This window comes from Columba livia, chromosome 2 (genome assembly GCF_036013475.1).
Source record: "Columba livia isolate bColLiv1 breed racing homer chromosome 2, bColLiv1.pat.W.v2, whole genome shotgun sequence".
Classification (NCBI taxonomy): Eukaryota; Metazoa; Chordata; class Aves; order Columbiformes; family Columbidae; genus Columba; species Columba livia.
This window is the reverse complement of record NC_088603.1, coordinates 117,942,997-117,968,472: the sequence shown is the minus strand read 5'-3', so window position 1 is coordinate 117,968,472 and position 25,476 is coordinate 117,942,997. Positions and strand designations below refer to the sequence as shown.

The 25,476-nt window shown below is 44.2% G+C and overlaps 1 protein-coding gene across 7 annotated transcripts in view; it reads right to left on the bottom strand.

Moving 5' to 3' along the window:
- The window catches only part of DTNA (dystrobrevin alpha), a 231,979-nt gene extending 215,904 nt beyond the window's left edge, over nt 1–16,075 (bottom strand). For 3 of the 7 annotated variants that reach the window (XM_065053464.1, XM_065053467.1, XM_065053472.1), the window contains exon 1: nt 15,894–16,058. The gene's annotated coding sequence lies outside the window, so the exon portion shown is untranslated. Of the gene's footprint in view, nt 1–3,638; nt 3,734–15,893 lie in introns of those variants that run through there. The other 4 variants (XM_065053463.1, XM_065053466.1, XM_065053471.1 and 1 more) reach the window with 3 other exon arrangements.
- Between the last annotated feature and the right edge of the window lie 9,401 nt (nt 16,076–25,476).

The following is a 25,476-nucleotide window of genomic DNA, read 5'->3' as shown; positions in this document are numbered from 1 at the left end:
CTCAGACACTGGTACCGCGTGGGTGGGCGACCCTTGTCAGGGGCTGTGCGCTCAGGAGGTGCCCATTCCGGTTCCTGCAGGTCAGGAGCAGGGACTGGAGGGCTGCACAAAGCGCAGGTGAGCACCACTCATCGAGTTCATGTCCTTTTAGTCAAGACAAGCCATCGCTGGAAATCCATCCAGCAAGACCTGGACAGGCTGGAGGGTTGGGCAGGGAAAAATTTAATGAAATATAACAAGGGAAAGTGTAGAGTCTTAAATCTGGGCAAGAACAACCCCAGGTTCCAGTATAAGTTGGGGAATGACCTGTTAGAGAGCAGTGTAGGGGAAAGGGACCTGGGGGTCCTGGTAGACAGCAGGATGACCATGAGCCAGCATGTGCCCTTGTGGCCAGGAAGGCCAATGGCATCCTGGGGTGTATTAGAACGGGGGTGGTTAGTAAATCGAGAGAGGTCCTCCTTCCCCTCTACTCTGCCCTGGTGAGACCCCATCTGGAGTACTGTGTCCAGTTCTGGGCCCCCTCAGTTCAAGAAGGACAGGGACTGCTGGAGAGAGTCCAACACAGGGCAACAAAGATGATTAAGGGAGTAGAGCATCTCCCTTATGAAGAAAGGCTGAGGGAACTAGGGCTCTTTAGCCTGGAGGAGACTGAGGGGTGACCTCATTCATGTTTATTAATATGTAAAGGGTGAGTGTCATGAGGATGGAGCCAGGCTCTTCTCAGTGACAACCAGAGATAGCACAAGGGGCAATGGGTTCAAACTGGTACACAGGAGGTTCCACTTAAATATGAGAAGAAACTTCTTCTCAGTGAGTGTGACAGAGCACTGGAACAGGCTGCCCAGGGGGGTTGTGGAGTCTCCTCTGGAGACAATCAAACCCGCCTGGACACCTTCCTGTGTAACCTCATCTAAGTGTTCTGCTCTGGTAGAAGGATTGGACTAGATGATCTTTCAAGGTCCTTTCCAATCCCTGACATTCTCGGATTCTGTGCAAGGGCCTTGTTATCTGGAAGAGGTCCACTGGCAGCCTGGCAGGGGTGTGAACAAGGGGGTCAACATGACTTTAGCTGGGATTGTGTGAAAGCACTACAGCAATGGAGGCCTTTCAACCCTGCTAATATCTTCTAATGGAAAGGGGATTGTAGAGACTTTCTGCAGCCACAAACCTCTCCTTGTATATTTTACAACCAAATCCCATATCTGGATTTAGCTCAGCATAAGCTAACGTAATCTTAAAGTCCTGGTGTGTGCAGCAAAGCAAAAAAATCTTATTATGACAGTAAAATCATGGCTGAGGTAAATATATTCAGCGTCTCTACTTTCAGACATTTGTAAACTACTGAAAAATGCTGTCCTTTGGTCTAAGGATTTCATGTCTTGTCAGTTCAAAAGCCTACTTAAAAACAAACAAGCTAAAAATGTTTGGCAGCTATTTTTCATCCTCCAAAGTGCTCAGATAGGAAAATAAAAGAGGAAATAAGTATATAAAACATGGAAGGTCATAACTTATTATCATTCAGCCTTGAGAAGCCTTTCTCCTGCAACCAGGGACTAGCATGGCACTTGGATCACACTAAACCAGCTGGGATTGCACACAGAGGTTGCCATGGGAAGTCAGCTCTTGTGTGAGCTCCAAAAATGTTTGTGATGCCATTTCTTCCTACTTATGTTGAAAAAGTTATAATGGAGATCTATTGACAGAAACATTTGTTATTTTACAGTGTTCTTAAATAGATCTAAATCTGACAAAACCAAGTCATTACTTTGAGCAGTGGCCAGTGTTATCAGGGGTGCAGTAGTTAAATACCGAAGGAGACAAAGTTACGTGATCGGTAATAAAAAAATCTATGAACTCCCACTTGTTTGGGACGTGAAGCCCCGAAGTGAGAAATGGGCTGACTTAATACTAATCTAATTACAAGTGTGGAATGTGTTCATCTTCAGTCAAGTCATTGAGAAGAACAGAACTACTGCTGGTGTTCAAAATATTCCTTCTTCCTGAAACAAGTCACTTTGGGATTAACACAGGCATGGACTCTACACCATCTGAAAGGGCCTCTGATCATTGCAATCCATGTTCTTCGGGACTTTGACCTTCTCTTTGTTGCTGTGGTTTTGTGATGCACTGTACAAATAATTTTTAAAAAGCTTCTTGGATATTGATTCCTTACCTTTTTTTTTTTTCATTATCATTGTCTCCTTCCTCGCCTTGCCCAGTAAGCTAAGAAATGCAGTCACCCCACCTTGCAGACATTGATGTATGTATATATTCGGGCATTTATTTCCCTTCCCTGATGCATGTGTAGTTTGATCCTGCTCCAGTGTACGTGCTAGGTGCTCCACCATCAATAGTTTCACAGGAAAGACACTCAGAGTCAGGGCAGATCTCCTCAGAAGTGGCTTCAGTGGAGTTACATGAATTTGTGGAGCTAGGAACCTACTGCTCTCATTGTGCATTACACACTTTTTGTGTACAAGAAGGCACAGATTAGCTGTACTGCTTTGTATTTTGCTGTAAAAGCTTCTGGATTGTGGTAGTTTTTTTGTTGTATTCCATGATAACCGTTCCATGTATTTGCTTTTCAAAGGGGAGATTTAAAAATATAATATTAAAAAAAAAAAAAACAAAAAAACAATGGTAACATTACAGTTATCAGTTACAAATGCTGCCGTTTCAGAAACAACTGCTGTAGGTACCTCTGCTGAGAATACTTGCCAAGTAGAAAAATGCAATAGTTAAGAAGCTAGTTAATACAGATGCATAGACAACATGGAGCAGGGCCTTATATATCAAAATTCAGCTAAGCACGTTAATACCTAATGACATTGATGACTCACAAATAGTATACAAGTGGGTGCTACCACTTTCCAAAACAAAGCCACATCAAACCCACAGCTTTTGCAAGGTAGGGGAGGATTGTCTTATTGAAAAAAAAAAAAGGAGAGAGAGAGAGAAGAGAAAAGGAATCAATTGTGAAAAATAAGCTGTGAAAAAAGGCCCTCTCAAGGTCTGAGCTTCCGGCCTAACTGTTCACTCAAGGACTGTGTATGAGAGTACGCTGGAGCTTCAATTTAAACGTATTAACAACATCTAACAACATTTCATAACTAATGTTCCAGTCGCTGATACGTTCTACCCAAATACTAGCAGAAGTATGAGGTAAAGCATAAAGAGCAAATATATTCTTACTGAATCTTTAACCCCGTGTTAACAGAAGATTCATTGGACTTAGCCACAGAGACAGCAAGAGGCCCAAGAAGTTGCACTGCTGGGAGTCTGCCAAAGCGATAAAAGAAAAGCCTCTCCTTTTGGTTTGGGGCTTTGCGAACAAAGCAATAAATTGTTCTTAATTACTGCATTTGAAGACTGCTAGAAAAAATGTAGATTGGGCCGGTATCTTGTAGTCCTTACATGAAAATAGTTGCATGAAAAGCTAAGTACAACAACATGCAAGCTCTGCTGGTATTTCAGTAAAAAAGAAGCTGATAAAAAGAAAAGCAAAGAAAGGAAAAACATCACCATGAAAAAAACACTCACCCTTTTCCCCCCTCCCAAAGCCCCATGAGAGTCATCCACCTGAATGCTGGTTATTTTGGATAACTGGATCTCATGAAACAAGTTTGTTTGTAGCTTACCAAAGCGTGTTGGTATCAACAAACTGGGATGTAAATCACAATGCCAATGGGACGACCATCACTTATTTCTCTGTGTTAGGTAAGGCCACAAGAGAGTCCCCTAGAAAAAAACAGTATCAAATTCTAGTGGCCCAGACTTGCCTGGTTTCAAAAAGCTCACTCAGGAGTGTTAAAACCAGGCCCTGTATCCCCACTCTCTGCATTCTGAGCAAGGCAGCGTGCCACAGGGCCCCCTGCGCCAGTCCATACCTTCCCCTTTGCGGCACCAATGCAAACAGAAGCAAATTGACAGCCCACCTGCTGCTGTCAAAGGAACAGTTCACCCGCATCCTGCCCTCTGCGGTAAATCTGCATTTCCCCACCTGGCCCAAGGTGCAGCCACCACACGGCTTCCATCTGCAGTGCCCTAGTCGTGCACAGAACTAAAGCTTCTGGTCAGCTCCCGGTAACTGTGACCACCTCGTACATTTGGCAGCAGTTTCCAGCTCTCCTTCCATTGTGTAGTTTCAAAGTCTTGCAAAACACATGTCAGTATAAGGGAAATCTGGGTTTCAAGGACAAATCTTCTCGACAGCTGAGTAGTAAGATGAGATTGACTCACAGGCATAGAGTCTGCTGTGAAAGACAACTTAGTTTTAAAATATTTTTCCTCAGTTTTGAGCAGCAAATGGCATAGGGATATGGGACTACTAAGGTTTCTGCTAGTGTTATTTTATTCCTTTTTTTTTTTTTTTTGGTCCAAATTCCCATATTTCCTGAGCCATGTCCTTAATTGGATATTTAGACTAATGTGAGAGATGCATTAAAAATACATAAACATTAAAACAGAGTATATGCATCAAACAGAGCATATGCAAAATGGTAGATTTGAGAAATATTCCCTGCTAAAATTTCAACTGTTAAATGTGTTTTGGTAGGCAAAGAAGACTCTGCAGCTTTTTTAAACGTGAGGAAATCCAAAGGATTACATCAAATCATGTTACAGACACTGACAGATACGGGCGTTCAAGCAAAACAGCTGTCATTAAAGCTTCTGTGACTGCTTAGAATACATTGCTGCAGTCTCCTAAAAAAAGAAAAAAAAAAGGGGGGGGGAGAATAGCTTAAATCTATACTTTAGCTTCAAAACAGAGATGCAGCTCCATGTTTCTTCCTTTTTCTATATATAAAAGCCACACAAACCATTTCTATGCCTGTGGTCATCAGCAAGGGTCAAAAAGCCACAATATGGCCACCCACAAGCCGGGACCGCAGTCTCACATGTACCTTCCTAGGACTGCACTTACAGCTATGTGTCTGTATTCATTTTATTTAACATTCGGGCGTTCTGGATACAACATAACTTCCTACATTCCAGATGTTCACAGACTGCGATCACTGGTTAGGGCGCCTGAAACAGCATCCAGTGTCAGCACGGCTGCTAAAATGCTGTTGTGTCATTGCTTTCCTCCGGCGCTCGTAAAAGCTGTCCCTGCACATCTCCTACAGCAACAGCAGCCTGCCACAGCCACCAAGGTTTGCATTGTTCTTTGTGACAACTAGCGCAAATTATTTAGTGAGATAATTTGCATGCTCATACGCCATGCGTGGTCAACGAGCAGCAGTGGCTGAGATAAGACCGAGCTGCTTAAATCCAAGCGCCACTGGCAGAAAGGGAGAGGAGACGCTTGGGCTTGGAGGGGAGAGCACACACAAGAGCAGCTCTGTGCTGGGGAGAGAGGAAGGCCAGCATGAGGCACCACTGGGCTGACTGGTCCATGGAACATCCCTCTGGGGAGCTGGGAAGGTTAAGGGATGGCAAGACAAGCAAGCAGTTGGGTCCAGGGCACGTGTAGAGACGACTGAAGGTCACAGAGAACTACTTGCAAGGAAGCGTCACCTCTAAGCCAGCCTTTTTGCTGAACTTTTGATTACCCTCATGGCCTGAAGGTGATCAACTTTGATCCAGTGTTCATGTGATCACAGGTCATAGAAATTAGGATGGTTTTGTCCTAATGATTTTTGTAAGTCTCAGCTCCCAAAAGCATGGTTCAGGCCTGGTGTAACCTATCCCTCTGTTAGCATAACAAGGCTGCCAACTTGTGTAATTGCTGATTTTATTTATGGCATAATACTCACACAGTAATACTGATAAATACATATTAACGCCTTTAAAAGTAGTTTTCAAAGGAAACGCAAGACAGTTCTAGCTGTACACGTCTCAAACCTTCCCTGTTCATATCCTGCCCAGAGAATGAGAGTCATTTATTGGGAAGGAGATGCCTTTTGTCCCTGACCCCCCCCAAGGTCAGTATTCTCAAAGCCTTTCTTCTAGTCCTTCCATCTGGCTACTTGGTGAACTCCAGAGGCATTTGCATTGATGGCGCAGGACTTAGCACTAGATCTGTCATATATGGTTAAGCTGCTGCTGGGCTAAGCTCCCTTTTTTATCCTGAGTGGTATTTTCTCTTTGAACTTTAGGAATTTATACAGTGCTTTATCCTTTCAAGTATCGCTAGAAATTCTTCATAGGATCTACAGCACAGGCAGGGCCTTTTTATGACAGAAAGACACAGTAGGTTTCCATGCTTTGCAGTCACTGTAATATAGACCACTGCTTCACTAAGCCCACTAACATTACATTAATTTTTTGGAACAGAGCCTATGGTAAAGAAGTCATGGCCATTTGTTCTGATAGTCAAGCACACCACGAAAAGTCTGATGGCCTACAACAAATCAAGAGAGTTTTATAATGCCCAACTACACACTTTCATGCGTTGACAGAAAAAAAAAAAAAAAAAGAAAAAAAAAGCCACAAATTGCACAGTAATCATTATCTTTCTGTTAGCTTGTTTTTAAAAGTAAAATGGCAACATTTAAGTGTAAATGCAAATAACAATGACAATTTGGAGCTCTTAGTGTATAAAAAAAATGAAGCATTCCCTGTGGAAATACAAAAGAGCACTACAACGAGACAAACGAAATATACCCTTCACCAAGATGTGATGGTATTCTGCCTATTCTTCTACCTAAGAAGGATGACTGGCTATCCGTGGTGCAGAGAAATGTACTTAGTAGCTGCATTTTAAGTTACTAATCTTGTACAACAGTTATTGTTTATCTCTTCTGTGCAAACAAGTTCCATGCTGTTGTCCATACTAGTATCAGTCTTAATATGGTTAGATTAAACAGGAGTCAGGAAGGAAAAATTAGCAAAGTGCCTTGCAGGGTAAACTGATGCAGTGTTCACGAACACTGATTGCTTTTAAACCTTCAGTATCTGTCTAGAGAAACAGGGACTACAAAAGTAATACCTCTAATATTACAGTATGTATCACCTTACTTTGCAGAAGGTTGTACAGAGCACAGTGTGATTTGGTTCAACATCCATCTGCAGGCTTAAAACACACAGCAACCTACTTTCCCCTCTTCAGTGCCAGTACTTAGTTGAGAACAAATATATTCCTACCTCAGCAGACTCACTAATAAAAAGGAAATCAGTGCCTTGTCTGCTGGCATAAACAGATCCAGCATGACCCTGCTACTGCTAACATTGGTCTTCACCCCATAAAGGCCTCCTGGGGCGAGCTCCTCGTGTTAAGTAGTCCCATAAGGTCATATGAGATCCTTTTCCCAAAGACACTTTCGCAAGATGAGTCCAGCTCTGTCATGTTAGGAGAAAAAGAACTTAGCTGGAGCACATACTAATTTTCATTAACACAGTCTTCATCTGATAACCTGGTGGGTTTTTTTCTCTTTTCCTCTCACTCTTTCTTTTCTACTGGCTCCAGGTTTTTTCTTTCTAGCCTTCCCTTTAGCCTTGCTTTACTTCTCCTTTTCCAGCTTATTTTTCTCCATCACACTTTCCCCTCTTAACAACCCTTCTCCCTCCATCCTGTTTTTCTTTCACTTTGCCCTCTCCCAGTCCTTTGGAGGACAGCACCAGTGTTTTTCTAATAGTCCCACCAGAAGCAGCTGAATGCAGGTGATAAGAAAACTGATAAAAATCACTTAAGGGCTGTGTTCCCTCTAGCCTGCACAAAGGGGAGTTGTAGATGTGGGCTAAGGAAATGGGGATTAAATTGGGGATTAAATGAGTCGAAACTTGCAGAATTCCCACACAGGGGATTTAAATTTCTGTAGTTCACATTAACTAATGCATGCCACCATTAAACTGTTTGCTCTGATTATTATTTAAGAAGGGAAAAAATTAACAGATTCACATGGTAAACACATCTGAAAGACTAAAATAAGAATAAAAAGTTAATAAAAGCGTGTGCACATCAGACATTATACTGAGACCAGAACACATTCTTCCATTCAATATTCAGAATGCACCAAGCATACTCCTGTCATTTCCATTACAGGAGCAAATACTTGACTCTGAAACCTACAGGAGTCTTTAAATGTCTTCTGAAATCTAGGCTCCAAGAAATTACTTAATTATTTCCCCTCTCCAAAACAGTCCCTTTGTCATACTCATTTTGGACACCTTGCCAGGTAAGTCAGCCCCCCAAAAAAGCCTGGTCTCATCCTTTTAAGACAAAACGTACTCCCTAGAAACATACTCCCTTGGCCTGCCAGCCCATTCAGTGCCAGTTTACAAAATTTCCCCATGCACTGTGCGCGCTTAGGAAGGCAGTGACCGCAGCGCTTGACTCAGGAGTCATACAGATGCCATGTCTTCAGGTTAAGCGCAAAGAGATTACTTTAGATCGGGTAAATATAATTTATTTCCAGGATTTGAGAAGAGATTTTTCTTATCCCAGTAATTCCTGCTAATCTAAATTAAGGGTCCTAGAAACAGAAAGCTGAATCTCTGCTTTTATACTGAGGGTATCCAGAGGTCATTGCAAATTTTGCCAAAAATCACAGGTCGCTGGCTTGCCCTATCAGCACTAGGAAAACTGTGTCCACAGACCTTCCAGAATTTTAAGAGGAGCCCGAGGCAATTCCCAGCTGGGTGTGCGGTGTGAACCACTAGTGCGCTCTCCTTGTAAGGAGAGCTGGACCTTCAAGCAAGATACTTGTGTGCCCTGAGACAGCAAGGCCAGGCAATTCTCCATCACCACATTGATAAAATTAGGGAAATAGGCTCAAGGGAAATAGGCTTCTCTAATCAAATCCCTCTGCAGGCAAGTCACTTAGCTTTCCTGTGTCCCATCTGTAGAGATACAACTAACGTTTAGCTCTTTGAAAGACTTAAAGAGTGTTTAATTATCAGTTATTATACGGTCTACATGCATGTGTTAGCTGATTGCCACCCATGGAGCATTTACTCACTAGCTAACTGCACACAAAGACTTTGGAAACTACGACCTGTAGAGAAAGTTTTATGTTCTGTACTGGTAAATGACTTCTATGCAACTCTTGCTTAGTGAAGTATTTCATACTTCAAAATGTAATTCAAAGTGAAAAGTGTGGCATGCAGGTATTTCCACTGAGAAACTTGAGATTCAAGCTGTACTATTAAACATGTTGGTAGAATCTGAGTTGGTAGCAAGCTTCAAGCAGTTTTTAAGGGGATTCACTGCAGTAAAGTGTCATTTTCCACCTTCCCAGTAGTAGTAACAAGAGTGCCTGAATTCAAAAGACTAAATAGCCTCCTTTGTTTATTATATAATCTGCAAAACAGCCAGCAGAGAGAGCAACAAGGAAAGCAGAGATCCTTCTTCCGAGCACACTGACATGCCCTTGCCCCAAAAGAAGCCCCTCTTCAGGCTCCTTGCTTTAGTACTCAGCCTTTTGCTTTAGCAACATTTTTTTTTCAAATCACGAAGATCCCTATTTATTATGCCCATACATATAATTATCTACATCTACACGTATGTGTGTGCTTTGCTGGCTGCCCACATTCAGGCCCATCTGTGAGGCTGGCGCTCTGCCCACCGAGAAGTTGGTCGGTCCGTTTCACCAAAGTGTAACTGTCAAGCCGTGATGGGCTCTGGTGGGCAGCCAAGAGCCCTTCTCGTTCCAGGGAGGCAAACCTCCCAGCGCAAACTCCAGTTTGTGCTGCACACCACATGGCCACGCTCATTGACAGGCATGCCAAAGCAAAGGAGGAAAGAAAAGAGGGGAGCTGACTGGTACTTCAGACTGTGATCAAGACCTACTTTGTGGCGGTGATTACCGTGGACAATGCTGCTGTGGCTAAGCACAGGCCAACCATCATTTAACTTTAACTCTGGCACCAACCAAATACAACAGCACAACTGTGAGAAGGCTCAATAGATGTAAATAGCCACTATACAGGGCAATTCCACGAGGCATAAGGGCATGCACAAATGGCCAACAAAAGGCAGCTCCTTTCACACGTGTGCAGACTTGCTGAAGAACTAGAGTTGCCCAGGAACCAGGGGCAAGGTCAGAACAACAGGCATCAGAACTTCAGCTCAAATTCTTCCAGAAGATCACGCTATATTACCATGTTGCTCACACAGGTCCCTCTTACATTTCTGATTAAAGCTGCTCTTTCCTTTTCTCCTTGCATTGGATTTCATCTCTATCACTTGAAGACAGAGCTAGGTCATGGTTTACTTTTAGGTTTTAATCTTTTAATGGTAATAATTACATTCCAGGAAATGCTGTATTGTCTTCTACTTTTCCTCCAGTAGCCACAAGAAGTCTGCTTTGGGGCCACTCAACTTGGTTCTTCCTCCTGGATGGAACCAGCTCAGCCATCCTGCCTAGTACAAAGCGTGGTACCAACACAGTTCCACTTCCCGCACAACCAGAGATGAACAGTTCCACGTGCTCTCGCTGCTCAGTGGATCTATTCACCCATCAGTATCACGAGCAAATTCTGGCACTAAACCACCAGCTCCTCTGTTTCCCAGGAAGGCCGGGGGACAAAATTATAGCAGACTTTCACTTAAACCAAGGTGGTCAAACTTAACTATAGAGGAGTTTTAGCAGTTAAAGGAGCCTCCACTCACACCCACTTGCGAGGAGCTGGAGATCAGGAGGAAGTTCGAGCCGAATTTTTGAAAAGCCGCGGGTAACACTGAAGGATTTCCTTTCCCCTGCTAATTTTCATCATGTCAGATAAACCCTACGTTATGAGTCTTACATCACAAAGCAGTTTATAGAAGTCACTGTCACATCACATTTTAATTGCTGTTACCACTTGAGACAACAAAGCCAAGGCAGAGCTTGTCGGCACTAAGAGAAAAGAAAGTCAAGTGTGCTTCTGAAATTTGCATTTCATTTTAAGCAAAATAAGCAGAGGCATCCAGACCACCACATGAGGAAATTCCACATGAATCTTCTACTTTATTTTTTTTAGAGCTCCACCCGTGGCACTTCTGACATCTCTTCCAGCTAAGAAGATTAAAAAAGCCCAAATCATTGGAGATATTGCATTGCTTCTTGGCATCAATCTGGTAGAGGATTTAACTGAAAAGCGCCTTTATTTCTGTACTTTGTACATTATAGTATGGAATTCTGTTAAGTTGTAATCTCTTTTGAAAAATTACAAAAATCTCTGTATTTCCCTTTACAGGCTGTTCTGGTTATACAGAGCATCCTTTATACAAATGCAGCCTCTGTGCAAGAAAAGATACAGCTCAGGATTTCCCTCTGGGTCCTTATGGCACACGCACGGGTCCAAACTGTCAGTGGTACTTCTCACATAATCAGTATAAATATAGTGGATACAGGAGCAGAAGATGACATCACACAGTTAACGGTAAAGGTTTTGCATAGCACACAGGAAGAGCACAAAATAATTATATTCCCTAGCAGCAGTTGTGGATATGCCACGGATAGGCAGTACAGTTGTGATCTCTTTCTCTCTTTGCTGGGAGGAAGAAAATACACCAGGACTGGATTTATGTCGTTGTAAATGAGAACAGGATTTAGCTTCATACATTTCAGTCCTGGCTATCTTAAGAAGCAAGGCAAAACCGTGGCTCTGCTGAAGTCAATAAAAAAATGCTATTGATTTCCAGGGGCATTGATATTAACTTGTGACTTCATGGTGTTCCAATTCCACGGTACCTAAACCCAAAGAGGTATTTGAAGGTTCTTCTTAGATCTCCATCTGCCTAGAGTTAAGATGGGTTTCTTTGGAGATTTTTAGTTCTGTTATCACTTTCTTTATCAGTGCAATGGGTCTGAGATTTGTTGATTTCCACACCAGGGCACAAAGACCATTGAAATTTCCAAGTTCTTGCAAGTGGCTTGACATTTCATCTCAGCTGCTGAGATTGCTAAACCCTCCCTGCGTTGATTTCTCCATGTGACATTCTAGATATCTATACATCTAGAGAATACAACAGGTGTATCTAACTTAGAAATAAATAAAGCATTTACGCTTCAATTGGAATTGTTATTATTTACAGGTAAATTGGCACATCTTTCCTGCACGTGTGCCAATGTGTCTTCATTGTAACAGTTTCCCAATTTAAGGCAATGTGAGAGGACAAAAGTTTTTTTTGCAAGACCATTAACACACACACACACACACACATTCCACCCCAAAACCAGTATTAATGTCTTGTGATCACAAAATGGTGACTAGTTACATTCATGAGATTTAGAAATATACAGATCAATAATGTTCTGCTACAACTTTAAAATAAAAACCTCATGTATCTTTTTCTAAACAGTCCCTCTAGTAGCTTTTGTAATGAATTAGGAGAAGGAGCCATTGCATTACAGTCTTCCAGGCTATTCTGATTGCCCCACACACAACTTCTCCCCCGCCTATCCCACCCTGCTATTTTCAAAAACGTGTCATTCTTGTGCTGTTTGTGAAAGTGGACAGAATTTCGAGCATCTGCTCCCAAATGGTTATAAATCAAGGAACTTTCATGCTCTATTAGCTTGAGAAGATTGTGTTATTAATGATTGCTATTTGAAGAAGTTCAGAGCAAGTGTCTAAGTGAAGACATCTCTGATGTAAGGCTTTGTTTTCTTTCTGAAAACAGCTGAGTGAGCAGTCTTCACTCTCACTGCTTAACATATTTCTGAGGCTACCACCTCTAAGAAATTTCAATTATTTTCATTAGCTTAGCAATAACATTAGCACCACCTGGAATCAGAAACAACGCTGCCATTCCACGGCAACACTCGTAATTCAGCTTAGACAAATAAAGACGCAACACTGCTCTTACTCTTCTACTATGTATCTGATTTCAGCAGCCTGAAAAAGCTGGTGCAATCTACAACGCAGAAAATGAAAATGTATTAGGTCATACTACTATTGGATTTGAAACAATGTAAGAAATGAACAGCCTGGCAGACCTGATTTGCTTGGCAAGTTAATATACCGTGATTTCCCACATGATCCCAACCAACAGCTTTTCATTTCGACAGAAGCCGGACCAACTCTGCAAAGAAAAGGCATCCCAGAGTCAGAGGACTGATTCAGTGAGTTTTTTGCCTGCTAGTTACTTGCCTAGCTGCACAATGAACGCAGTGCACCCCGTGCATGAATACCACATAATACCCAATTCAAAGATAAGAGGTCTGACTCATCACTCCATTGCACCAGTTTTGTGCCTTCGGGGCTCCATGTTCTTCCATGGTGACTCAGTCCCAAGACTCCCCTCTCTCCAGGAAAAACATGACAAGTCATGCAGTACATGTCAGACTTACCCATCAACTATAATACCCGTTTGCACGGCGAAACTAATTGGAATGGAACATTCCATACCACTTACATTCTGCTGTTATGCCTAGACATAGAAACATATATAATTAATGTAAAGAACAGCAGTTTGAAACACAAGTCATTCGAATTAACCTTGTGACACCTGGCAACACACTTAAGGAGCCCTCTTTAAGAAAACAGTCCTTGACCAACATTAATAGTGTGAATATGTGCAAGCTGAGATTAACAGCTGAGAATTAAGGAGGAGATTAGTCACTGGAACAAAAAGTTTCTCCAGAATAGTTCTCATTCCAAGATTGCTGCCTTCACTTTCCTAACCCAAAGCTGCTAAAGCAAAAGAAAGAAACTTTTTGGACAACTGTAAGATAGGCATTGACTATTTCTTCTGAAAGGACACACTGTGTTTATGACAGCTATTTTTGGCTTTCAGCTATACAAATATAAAACATCATGAGGCAAATTTTCTTCTCACAGCTTCATGTCGGTATATATTCATTGATTTCAGCACAATTATATCTGATTATTTGCCTGGCATGGAAGTTAGACAGATCAGTGCTGACCCTTATAGGCAATTCTGAATAGACTTATGCTAGGCAAAATTGATAGGAGGAGATAATCTATTCTACAGTCTCTGAGAGCATACAACAGCATACAACTGTAGAAATCAAGGAAGTCGTTAAAAAAGGACTAAATCTTCAAAAGCCAAACAAAACAAACAAACAACAAAAAAATCCATCCTTCGCCTTCCTCTAAACCTTAATAGATTGCTATCCAGCAGCTTACCATAATGTACTTTGCTTTCTTTTTTTTTCCGCATTGTGGAATCGGTAGGTTCCCCTCACATGCAGAGATCACAGCCACACATTTGTTTTCATGATTGAGACCTGAGGGACTTCCCAATAAGAGCTGAATCCACCATGGCTGAGCTTGCACAGTTTAGCCATCCTGGGAACTAGTGCACACAACCAGTAACACAGCAAAAACTGCTTGTGGAAATGATCACACACCATTGGGGAGCCACATATCCTGGGCAATACACACATGAATTATCCACTTGCCCATGATCACAGTGTGCACACATGTAATTTTGTATTTACTACTACCACTGCAAGGCTATAGCACGTCATTCTGACTACAGTTATACCTCATTGAGAGGTCTGGTCAGGTGTTGATATTCCATGTGTGAATTCTTAAAGGAAGGAAAGATTTATCTTGAGGCATTCAGTTATTCGAATTTTAACTTGTGATAAATAAAAAATCCACAGAAGACCACAAAAACCCCTAGTACATTAAATACCAACTTCGAATACATACAGGAACTTGGCTTGTGACTGCAACAGGAGGGTGAAAACTAAAAATGTGTCAGAAGGATAATTCCCTTTTGAGGAGCAATATAAAGACACAAACTTAAAATAGACATTGCATTGGCTTTTATCTCATGCTCACTTACCCTTTGACAACCAGAAACCAGCATGACTTAAACATCTAGCACTCACTACCGACTAGTTGCCATCGTTTATTAGTGAGTAGGTGCCCACTGATGTGTGCATTTATAGGTGTAAGAGACAACCTGGCGTTGGGTAAAAGTTAAGGAAACAGCTCCATAGCTATGATAGGATTAAACCCCAGAATCCATGCCTTTACCTCCCAGTATTATACAACTACTTCTCTATCCCAACAACAAGGGGAGGAGCAGAGGTACAGCATTCAGAAGTGAACAGTAACTCACAAAACTTCGAACACAAACCAATACATTTAAAGCCTACAAGCACCAAGTTTGTGATTTTGCTTCTTCCTTGGTGAACCTCTCCTTTCAATACCTTCTGAGTCACCAGTAACTATCAAGGATTATCAGATAACACTGATTACCACCAATGTGTTTAAAATACTACCTCAAACATCGCCCATGCTGGCAAGTGGATCCAGTGAACATGAGATTCAGTGCACAAGGATGAGATTGATCATAGTCACCAGCAAAACCCCATTTTAGGTGGTAGTTATTGCACAGCATAGGGCTGTAGGACAACCTAGCTTGGCCACAATGACTAAGATTTCCACCACCAGTCACCAAAGTTTCCAATGAGTCAGTGAACACACAGGTAAAGGTAGGGCTGCCGTGTTACAGGGTGCTATCCTTTCACCCCTTTTACCTCAGCCTGCCACAAGACCTGACAGCAACCCAGCAGAAACAGCCAAGAAGCCACCGAGTCCCCTCTCCAGGCCAGGGGACCCAAGGACCTGCTGCATGGAGTGGCTGGGTGGGTCACTGGGAGCCAGCCCGGCCGTGCCGTATGCCCGAGCACACTCACCTGCCAGGGCGGGACCACCTCGGCAGGTAGCGCCAACCCGCCCTGAGGACAACCAGGAGCGCGGTGCGACCCCACCGGGGGCGGCCTCGGCGGGATGGCCCGGCCCGGCACCCCCCGCCCTCCCCGCCTCGCCGAGGCCGCCCCCGGACACCGCGGCGCTGAGGGGGGAAACCCCGGGCACCCGCTGCCCCACACAGATAGACGGCAACAGGCGGCGCGCCCCCCACCCCGCTCCGCTCCGCTCCGCCCGGCACCACGCAGCCGCTGCCCCAGCCGGCATCGCTACCTCCGGACGGCTCGGTGCGCTCCCGCCGCCACCGCCGCTGGTGGGGCGGATCAGCTGATATTTACCTGTGAGGTAATGCACGCTCCGTAAGGTCACCGTGCACCCGCCGGCACACGGTGCCAGGCAGGAGGGACGCCGGGAGCGGGAGTTGCTGCTGCTTCTCCGCTGCCACCACCGCCGCCGCCGCGCACGGCGCCGGAGCGGGGCGGCCGCGCCGCGCAGAGGCAGAGGCGGCCGCTGCCGCTGCAGCTCCTGGCACATGCTGCAGGTGTCAGCGCAGGAGCTGCCCCGCCGCCCGGCCGCCGCGCCCGCCCCCCGCCCGCTGCGCATGCGCGGCCGCCCCACAGCGCCGGCGCGGTGCTTCTGCGCCGGCGCCCTGCGGTGGCTGAAGCCGCCGCGAAGCCGCTGCCCGGCCCCGGCGCTCCCCTCGGGGGACGCTTCCCCGCCAGCACCGCCGCGCGCGCGGGGGGGAGGGGGCGGCGGGAGGGATGACGTAGTGGGGTGTGGGGCAGGGGCGAAGCCAGGCGGGGGCCCGGGGCGGCGGGGCGGCAGCTCCCCTGCAGCCCCCCTGCAGACCCCGCTGGGGTGCGGCGCCGTGGGGGTGGCGGCTGTGACCCCCTCCTCCCTCCCAGGGTTTCGGGGCGGCCGGGGGAGCAGCGAGGCGGGCGAGGGAGAGGGATGATGTCATCCTCTTTTCCCCGGGAGAGGCGGGGCGGGCGGGAGAAGGGGGGCGCGACGCGGCGGCCCCCGGGACCGGCACGATTTAAACCTCGCACGGTGCGGACCTGGCGCGCTTTGAGACGCGCTGCCCGGGCCGGGGGGCGCCGCCGTGCCCGCTGCGGGGGGCGATCGCTCCGGCCGTGCCGCAGCAGCGGGGCGCGACGGGCGCGTTCGGGCCGGGCAGCCGCTGGCGGAAAGGATCCCGAAGCCGGGGGTACTCTCCCGAGCCGGGTGCCCTTAGGCGGGGGGGAGCCCCCCACGCTCGGTGTCCGCCAGCCCGGCGCCTGGGCGGCAGGACGCAGAGTGGTCCGCAACTTTCGCAGCATCTCAACAGAGCGCAGTGACGTATTGGGGAAAGAACACGTTATCTAAGCCGCGCTTAAAGCCTTTCCTTTGGGTTTGGGCTGTGCAGGTGTCGGACGCTGTGTGTACAGGCTCAGCTTTAACATGGCTCGCCGCTGAAGAGCAGAGGTTTAGCGTGCGGGTCTGCAAGAAGCCTTCCGTGCGCAAGAGGTAGCCCGGCTGTAGAAAGTGATAGACAACAAAAGCTTCTGCTGATCCTGCAGTTCTCAAGATCAACAAATTTAGATTGGGTGAAGGAACTGAATTGTATCTAATGCTAAAGTTCTGTGACCCACTTTTTTTTTTTTTTTTTTTCCTAACTGTGGTCTGGGAAACCAGGGGGATTAACCATGTAGGTTTAACACACTGGTGCCAGAGAAGAAAATCCAGCCCCTTCCAGAGAAGTAGCCTCGTGTTTCCTTTCATCCATCATGTATTACCCTAAAATAAGCCACAGCTATCTGCATTAGAAATGCAATGTACAGTCTTTAAAGCAACACAATTTGGAAATTGGGTGGGGTTTATTCTGTTCAGCTTTCATAGATTTTCCTGTATGCTTATGAAAATAATTAGCAGTACTTATAAGGTTTTAGCTACAGTACTTAACCTTGAGCTCAGATAATGCTTAGAGGTCTACAGACCCACTCATCATCATGGTGTCAGGACGGCTGAAGGCTTTTGGGGTGCTGCTACATTTGTCCCTTGTTAGTGCTGATGCTTTGACGAATCCGCAAACAATACAAGGAGACCCCAGCTCTGACTGGAGGAAAGAAGCAGAAAAGTGAAAAAGTAGGAGGTTTGATCATGCTGGAAGCTAAAATGTGCCTTGATAGCTAGAGCATTACACTATCCAACTGCATGCAAATATTTAGGAATTTAATAATCCTTGTTAAAAAGCTGTCTGAGGAGTTGAGCACAAGAGAAGGGCATTGCACAGACGGCACTGGATTCTCACATAGATGCTCTGTTACACCACTTTGCAGTTATTTGCTGAAGCAGTGGGAAGGAAAGGTGGGAGGAGGACAGGAATGTGACTCAAGCATAGTAGATACTAGAGAGAGTGGCCCAATAGTACCCTCTGGCTTGGTAAGAAGCGCTGGGAATGTGGGAAAGATGGAGTGCAAAGAGGTGACATAACAGCTGAAGTAAGGTGTGAGATTGTGGACGATACGGAGGTTGAAATGGGAGCTCGAAATGAAGTGTAGTAGGTGATGGAGAGCCAGCAGGGAAGGCTGTGTGTATGAACATGAGTTATGGAAGTTTTTTATTATTATTACTAGAATACAGTAGAAAAAATGCTGGGAATAGACAGCGTCACGGAGGATGAAATGAGTGAGCCTGCAACAAGGGTTTCTGCCACTGTAATGACAAGGTAAGGGAAGGCTTGCGTCTCAACAGGGACATTTAAGTGACAGTAACCTTACTGAAGGACGCATAATGGAGATCAGACCACAGGAGAACTTGTCCTTAAAATCTCCATTTCCAGCTCACAAGAGAATATACCAGAAGACTTTCATGCGCAGTAGGGATCCAGTTAAGATATTAATGGGCCTGAGGATGTTCATAGCTCTCTGGGCTGCTGATGGGGAGGGCTGCTATAAATTACAGCTGCTGAGACTTTGTCAGGGAATGTTGCTTCATTTCTTGAAATTATGGGCTAAACTCAGCACTGTTTTAATGCTGTGCTAAATTATTTGCACTTAGAGGCAGTTTCACCATGATAAACCATAATATTTCATTCTCTAGAACATGCCCTTCCAAGGCTAAGTGGCCAAAGGACTGCTCTCTCTACGGGTCACAGACCAGGCTGTGACACTATTTGCATGGCAGGAGAGGTAATGTTTTCAAGGGGGACTGAGACAAGAGTTAGCAGGCTAATTTTCAACAAACTGTTGTCACATAGAAGGTGCCAGAATTCTGCAAGAAGAATTTCCATAGAAAAGTGCATTGATTCCTGGCAGGGCACCGCAGGAATGGGACATCAGGTCTTCCTGCTGCTCTAGGTCTTGTTAGCAGCCTTGGGACAGACAAGTGTGCCTGCCTGCCTGAGCTGCTACCACATCAGGAAGGTTATTTTGTTTAGGGCACACCGTACATCAGCATATTCTAAGTGAAGTTTTCCTCAAATGTCCTGTTTGCAAGAAAACAATGTGTTCACTGGGTTTGCTTAAAATGTACAAAACCTAAATGAAAACCAAACCGAAAGCAGAAGCTTCTGCTAAGTGAAAATCTCGCTTCTTGGCCAGTCTCATTGAGATGCTGATGGTAAAAATACAAATCCTGATTTGTTACAGGGCAGTGTGAGTGTTGCCTGTGACTGTGAGGTATCTTTCAGACATCTGTTCCTTGCAGGAGAGGCATTGGTGTGTGTCTGCTGGAGCAAGCTTCTTTCTGCAATCAAACACCTGAAAACTCTTGTCCCCTCATTAATTCTTGTGCCTGCAAAGCAACACAATTTGCTGATCCTTTATACATATCTCTGGGAGCAGTTCCTCAAGAAGCTGCCTTTTCATGCCCCTTTATGTGGATGCACTTGGATGATTTCACAAGATAGAAAATACTCTGAAATTTGTTAGCTTCACCTAGGCTTGTCACCAACACTAGTCAAGTGCAAATATTAGTCAAATTCAAGATTCATCCCATTCAGGCATAAGGTTAAGCCCCTAATTACAAGGTTGGACAATGAGAATGACCAGGAGTCATTTCCTTAGCTGTCCTATTATATTTCACCTTAAGTTTTTTCAGATGTCTCATCCTTAAAAAAACAGGAGTCTAATTTGCACCTGTACTGTGTGCTGTGTCTTGTTCCCTTCCAGCACAAGGGAAGTGTCCCAGGTGTGGCCAGCTGTGGTTTTGTTTGAAGTTCAAAGTAGTTCCTGCACTCCTGACCTTTCCGTCACACCTTCTAAGCAAGGTGTCCTATCACACATTGACCAGCTCTTCTTTCTAGCCAGCAATTCGTCAAGCAGTTTACAAACCCTTTGCTGACTTTCCTACATTCTACACTTAATAACATGAAGACCTGTGAACTCTGTGACAGTCCTCTCAAGTTTTCCAGACGTAGCTGATTTCCTCTTGGATAACATAAATGGCTCTCTGACAATGAAGATGACAGACATGATAACCACACGTTTTGACCAAGCAGCCCTCCCACCATTTGGTGTCAGCTTCTGGGGTTCCTAATTTGACACTTCCCTGTTGCTGAAAAATGAGAGAAGGTCACACCTCCTGTATATAAAAGAATGTGAAGAGAGCAGGAATCACACCAGACTGTGCTGATCTTAATGTCACTGCTAACAAATCTAATCTTTCCCTAGTTCATCTATCACTGTGCCAACTAGGCATCGTTTTAAATGATTAAGTGCCTGTGAAATCAAATAATAAACTGAATTTGTTCCATTTGGGTACATTATCCAAACTGGACTTTCAGATACATCATCATTACTATGATCTTTAACTTGTCGTCAGTGCCAGGATACAGATAATAACAGTAAAAATACTGATACTGTTATGTTGGTGGTTTACTTGACTCGTTACAGGGCAGAGAATAAGATCCATACTTCAATCTGGAAAAATGCAGCGCTTAACACTGAAATGTCACAGAAAGAAATAGGATCTCTGCTCTATAGAAAGAAAATATTTTAGTGGGTAATGTGCTGGCAGAGAACTACAAAACACCTTCTGCACTGTGGTTTTCTAATTTTCTTATTAATAATTTTATTTATTTGCTCCTTAGAAGCAGGAAACTGTGTCAACTGTTTAGCACCAGATTGCACGTGTGACTCTGGTCTCATTTAGTGACCTGGAAGTTAGAATTGTGATTAAGTCTGTTACTAAATTAGTAGCTTTGTTTTAAAGTGTTTTGCATGAGTTTTATTCAGAATACAGTGGCAGTCCCAGAGAGGTCATGCCATACCAGAAATACATTGCAACAGACATTTTTTTTTTTTTTGGCTTGCAAAATGAGGGTACTGTTCACATCCAACACTTTTAAAACACCTTCTGGGAGCATTGCTTATTCTACTCCAAGAAGAACTTAAAACTTTTTTAGTGGCAAGTGTTATGGGTCTTTACTCGTACTTGCTGAAACACAGACGTTCTGCCTTTCCTCAGTTTAATGCTGCCGTTGTGTCACTGCTTCTCAGCTGAGCCCCAGTGGGCTCCCACCTTCGGCATACGAGTCCAGCCGGGCTACCAGAGAAAATAACAGGCTTGAAGGGAATCTGAGAGGGACACAACTGTTTGAGAGAGAAAGATGGACAAATACGTACTGTGGGGAAGCAAGAGTGCTTTGTCACCAGATAGCATTCTTTCAAACAATCGCATTTCAGGTTGTCTGAGAGGATTAAAACAGTAAAGGTCATCAGGTACAACAGTAAAAGATTTCATTCCCTTTTCAGTTTTTATCTTCAATAAATAATGAACTCTAGCAGTGGCAGTCATCTTTTGAAAGAGTGAAAACATTGTGCTACACAATTATTGTCAGCTGATATATGCAAGTTTATGACTGTTGTTACTTGCATTGATGTAGGGTATGTTGTATTACTGTTGTGCTCTACATCTTGCAAATGCAAAAGCTCTAACTTTAAAGAGTTTGGAAGGTGGATATTGTAATGATGCTTTGTAGCAATACAGGACTTTATAGAGACTTAAATTTCATTAGCACATTGCTGCTGTCTGTGCCAAACAGCTAAAGAGCACACAGCGTTTTAAAACAGGAAGTGAAGTTAAATGTGTATCATCAAGACCTTTATGCACACCGAGGGAAGTCAGTTGTTCATCTATGGAGATAACGTGATGCTGTTGCAGGAATTTGGGATGGGATTTGGCAACCCGGTTTCATTTCCTAACCCAGCCTGTGCAGAGTGTGGCTCTTGGCACTGCCCTTTCCTTCCTGTTCCTCCACCTGCAAAAGGAAAGGATGGGGTCCCTTGTAAATACTTGAAGATCTGCAAAGGAAAAATGGGAGTTATCCTTATGGCAACTACGTGTATCCATACCCACCATCTAAAACAATAAAAAGGCAAGTTCTTTAAGGGAACAGACACTCAAAACAATGGTGGCCTATACTTTAAATGTAGGTACGTGCAGGAGATTAATATGAAGCTGTATGATCTTGAGAGCATAACATGTCCATGAATGGGCTCTAAAGTAGCCAAAGCTGCTTTGTTGGTTCTGTATACACTATGTGGCGTGACAGGGATGTACTGTGTGGCTGCACAGCCTCCCTTCTGTCCTTGTGACTGCAATGAGCCCTGGCACCATCAAAACACCCTACTGCACTGCCAGGCTCACCTTGTAAAGTAAACAACGCTGGGATCACACAAAAACAACTGTACAGAAGGGGATACGGGGAAAAAAGGGTGCCTGGATGGGAAGGACCAAATGGGTCACACAGAGACAAATTGTAATGGCAAGTTTGAAAGGTTGATGGAAACAGAAGGCTGAACAAAGGTCTGCTGCTCAGTAGGCAACAACAGGTGATGCCAAGGTTGACATATTCGATGGTTTTTAGTCACAAACAAGGTGCTGGTACCCAGAAACTTAGCATGCTTCATTTTAATAGTTGTATAGAAAAGTCCAAAATAAAGGACAGAGTACATTTGAAACATTTAAGAAATGTAGATACATTGCAGTCAGCCAGGTCTGCCGAGCTCTGTGCTGGCAAATTTAAATCACTGGAGCAGTCTTAGAAGTGCCTACAATAATCTTTGACAGCTGCTAGAAGAAAAATCCCAGTGGATAAACGTAGTACCTGTCATTAAAAAGGAGAAGATGAAGAAAATAGGGACTTTCAGGGGAGCCAGGCTAGGACTGTCAGTGAGAAACACTTTAAAACAAATACAGTTTGTTCCTAAGCATGTAGAATACAGTCAGGCAACAAAGGCTTTTGAAGAATAAATCCTATTAAATGAATCTAATCTCTTCTTTAGGGCAGCCTAGTGCCATAGGCACCTATTCCTAGTGCTGCTGGTGACATGGTGTCTCTGGGAGGCACACAGGAGCTGTTTCGCTTTTCCCACCTCGTAGGGAAACTTCATACCCACAAAACACTTCATGTCTGCAAAAGTCGATTATTTTTCCGTGGGTGCTGGATTTACTGGGCCAGAACTACAAAAATCCTGCACGCAGGTGAATCCCTCCCTACCCTCTGACCATCTTTGGGGAAGATGGTCAGCAGAAGCCCTGCTGCTGTCTTGTTAGGACAAGGTAATTTGCTGCCTACGTAAGAAAGGCAGATGCCTGCCAGTTGGGCATGGGCTACACGAACTAACTTGGAGGATACAGTCCATAGGCTGTGTATGTTGGGCAACCCTGGCCTAGCTGGTATATGGCAAGTGTCAGATGTAAGGCTTTTAAAAATCTTTTGATGTAGTCCCACATGATGTTGTTATATGCTGAACTAAAAAAAAAAAAACCAACAAATGAGACCAGGTTGAAATCACTCTGCAGTCTGGTAGGTGCACGAGTGGTTGAAATACCACTTGTCCAGAGTAATTATCAATGAATCACTGTCAAATCAGGGGAACGTTGTAAGTGAGGTCCCACAAAGGTCTGTCTGGGGTCAGTTTTACTCAGTGCTTTCATTAATGACTTGAAGGAGAGCAATGATTTGAACAGAGAGTAAAATTTGTGGATGACATCAGGATGGAAGGGTTTGTGAACGCTTTGGCGGACAGAATTAGAATTTAAAATAGTCTTGCCTCACCGGTGAAATGCTCTGAAATCAATAAGATCAAATTCAATAAAGAATGTAAAGGACTCCTTTTAGCGGGGAAGAAGTCAAGTGCAGAGGTACAAAGTGGAGAATAGCTGGCTGGGCAGCGCTACTGGAGGCAAGACTCTGGGTCCTACAGTGAATCCTGAACGGAGGATGAGTCAACAGTGCATTGCTGCTAAAAAAAACCATTTGCCTCTGCAGTGACTTTACTGCCCTACAAGCCAAGCGAATGTAATTCTGGTGAATATAAGGATAATTACTCTGCTCTACTTAGCACTAATTACTAGGGTTGTGTGCCCAGTTTGGAACACTATTAGAAAAAAATAATGCAAGGATGACCAAAGAAGAGCAAAAGGAGTGATGAGATCTATTTAAACGAGAAAAAAAGGAAGCCGAGTGATGACCTGGTAGCATTCTTTGACTGTGTAAAAGACTTGCAAAGAAAAACAAGTCATCTCCATATCAACAAAAAGTAAGGTGAGAATTGATTTGCAGCGAGAGATATATGTTAGATGATCTTTTTCTCAGCATATCGCAGCTTTTGAAGAGGTTTCTTAAAGAATTCCCATTGTCAAAGTTTTAGAAGGACAGGCAAATTTCTTTCAGGAGTATGCTACACAGAACTGATCCTTTTCCAAGAGACAGAACTATGTTTCTTCCAAACTTATGTACCCATGATTTTTGTCTAACAAACAGCTTAAATCACAAGGGATAACATAATTGTTAATAATCTAATTCTGCAATTTAATATTAAAGTGTGTAGCCAATACAGAATCAAAAAGCTAGTATACCATAGTATTTTGTTATGGCACAGTTTCTTCTAATAAAGGGCCCGGTCCTAAGAATCTTCACAAATGTCTTCATACAATTATGGTGCTTTTACTCAGGCCAAAAAAGCTACTCAGATCTGTATGAAACTGAAGGATTTGTCTTCTTTACATATTACCACTATGCAGAGAACAAAAACATTTATCAACCTGATGATATGTAGAACCATAGAATCATTTTGGTTGGAAGAGACACTCTCTAGCACTAAACAATGTCCCTTAGAGCCTCATCTACACATCTTTTAAACACCTCCAGGTTTGGTGACTCAACCACTTCCCCGGGCAGCCTGTTCCAATGCCTGACAATGCTTTTCATGAAGAAATTTTTCCTGATATCCAGTCTGAACCTTCCCTTGGTGCAACATGTCATTGGCTTGTTTTCACCGGTATTTGTGGATTGAGCCCATCTAAAACCAAATCTTGACCCAATTCCATGTGTGAAAAGAAATGCTATGAACACTTGCTTTTGCACTTGCATGACTGGTGCTGGCCGCTGCCATGCAGAGCGGTGCTGTGCCGAGAGTGTGCGAGGAGGGCTGGGGTGGCAGCTCACCCTGCTCTGCACAGCCCTGCTGGGTACAGGACTCGCTCAGGCTGCAGCAGCTGAGGATCTGGCCTGCAGCATCTCTGGAGTACTGTTTTGCAGCTCTGATAATAGCATCACGGAAGGACGCAATTTATTTTTGCCGTGTACACTCTGTTCTAGCATTTTGCCTTCTTCTATTCCCAGAGTCCTTGACTTTAAAGTAGAAGAAATCCTGTAAAATCATGCAAGCTGCAATGACATGCTGCTTCTTCATTCACTGCTTGGTTTCTCATTTTTCTATTGCCAGCTATTTGATTTTGGGGACCAGGTGACTGTACCAAGAGACATTTGAGGTCTCTGGAGACCTCTGCAGAGATTTGAGTTTTCCAGTCAGTTATGCAGAGTATTGGGCTAGGGGCAAGTCCAGAGAATCTGCTCTGTGGGGTCGGTATGAAGCCTTGTTCTTACTTGAAGTTTAATTTTTACGTTTTCTTCTCCACTGAGGAAGCTTC